The sequence below is a fragment of the Fukomys damarensis genome, unplaced genomic scaffold, assembly GCF_012274545.1.
Source record: "Fukomys damarensis isolate Sample0158 unplaced genomic scaffold, DMR_v1.0_HiC HiC_scaffold_13, whole genome shotgun sequence".
Lineage (NCBI taxonomy): Eukaryota > Metazoa > Chordata > Mammalia > Rodentia > Bathyergidae > Fukomys > Fukomys damarensis.
Window position 1 is genome coordinate 10,430,960 of NW_022900925.1, and position 2,271 is coordinate 10,433,230.

Genomic DNA, 2,271 nt, shown 5'->3' on the forward strand with positions numbered 1-2,271 from the left:
CTTTTTGAGACAGGGTCTCACTATGTAGTTAAGACTGACCTGGAACTCACTATGTAGCCCAGGATGGTCGTGAACTCACAGCAGTCCTCCTGTCTCAGCCTCCCGGAGTGCTGGGATTAAAGGCATGCGCCATCACTCCCGACCTGTCCTAGCTGTTTTCTCATGAAGAGATGGAGCCCAGAGCTCAAGATTTTTGCAAGAGAGAACTTTTTCATATTATGGCACTAAGAAAGGTATGGGCCAGAATCACTCAGAGGCTGGTGACTGAAGGTTGGCAAACCCTATGGACAGAAAGAAACAAGGGGCATAGTCTTGGATTGGAACCTAGAACCAGGCATTGAGCCACCAATCCATTGGACCATGAGTCCCAGAAGTGTGTGGTGGCTGTGACCAGTTCAATCCATGGGTGGAGAAAAGACACTGGAGCACTACCACAGTGGGTACTCTCTCTCCCACCGCCCCACCAAAGGCCAAGCTCTGTGCCTATGTGGTATCTTGCCTGCTGCGCCCCCAAGCAATGCTGCAGAGAGCTCAGCACCTATACAAAATCCATCCCACTGTCCACCAAAAGCTGCTGAGCTCAGTGCCCATGTGGGCTCCCTTGCACTGACTCCCAAATGCTACTGACTTCCAAGTAGAAGAGCCTTTCTTCTGCCGAGCCCTAAACACCACTGTGTTAGTGGGATGGATGCAGAGTATTTCAGAGGCTCAGAGTTTGGTGAGGGTGAGAAACTGGAGAGCAGCTTCAAGCAAAGGTGTTGCACAGCACACTCACCTGGAGAGGTGTAGGAAGAGCAGACATAAAATCAGCTGCAAGGATTATCACAAAGGGGAAGAGATGGAGATTGAGGAAGCCACCCCAGATACCAGTAGACCAAGTGCTTGATCTTCTTACAACTTCTCTCAATCTTTCTTCCTGTTTTCTGCCACTGCAAATAATCTGAAAGACCCTCTTTCCTTCCCTCCATCCCAGACATAAAAAAATAGTTATCACCAAAGACCTATCTCTTCTTTTTCTTTTGCTGGCTATTATGTTTTCTTTTTCCCTTCTTTCTGAAGTATTTTCTTTTTCCTTTCTTTCTCATTCCCTTATTATCTACATTCTGACCTACTTGTCATCAGTACTATTTCATTGCCTGCCTAGGTTATTGAAAAAAGGGTGAAATTGTTAAATTATATGATGGAATCATGGTTGGTTCTATAAAAAGTGAAATGACTGGTAGTTGTTCTCTGATTGCAGTGCAGTTACCAGGACTGATTATATTATGTTGAGTAGGCTGATAGGTGCATTATCACCAAAACATAAACAAAGCTAAGACCAGCCAACAGAAAGACATACACTAAAGAAATCTCAATATTAGTGACAGAGTTTTTCTACCCTAACTGATCTTCAACTTTCAGCACAAGAATAATAGAAATATGAGAAAAAAGATAATAAAACACCTCTAAAAACTCTTAACTCTGGGCCAGGGATGTAGCTCAGTGGCCTGCCTAGCAAGTACAAGGTCCTAAGCTTGACCCCTCGTACAAGGAAAAAAAAAACTATTAGCTCCCCAAAAGCTGATGTCATGGGCATTGCAGTATAGGAGATTTCAGGCCAAGAACTGAAAAACTAAAGGATTAAAATGTTTGAAGATATCAAAGAATAAACTAATAAGAAAATCCATAAAATGTTCATTGAGTTTAAGAGGATGTAAATAAACAGATAAAGGATCTAATCAATAAAATGTTTAATGAGCTTAAAGAAGACACAAAAGTTGATTGGATTAATGAAAGCAATGAAAGAGATACATGACCACTTTTGTAACAATCAGAAAGTATGAAAAGGAATCAAGCAGAAATCCTGGATGTGAAAAATTCAGCTGATGCCTGCCTGCCTGAGATCACCCAGCGGGTGCGCGACCTCCCGGACTGCGTGACAACAGACCCAGTAAGGAAGGTAGCCACGCGGGTGCCCTTGAAACACCCCCACCCCACCCCCCATTCTCAAACCTCCTGATTGGGCCAGTCCTTAGACCTACTCTGCAGAGGCATAGGTTCTCACGAAGGGTAGTTTTCTGAGGTCCCAACTTTGAACATCTTTAAAGAAAGGGCAGGGGAAACCTGTAAGGCCTTGTGGTGTGTTCAGCCTCAGTCGTGGGGAACTGCCATTGGCTAGCTGAGACCAGGGGATTCGGTTCTGCATATGGCTGTACATGTGGTATAATATGAGAACAGAGACAGTCTGAAAGAGGCCCTTCAAATTCTTTTTTTTTTTTTCTTTTTTCTTTT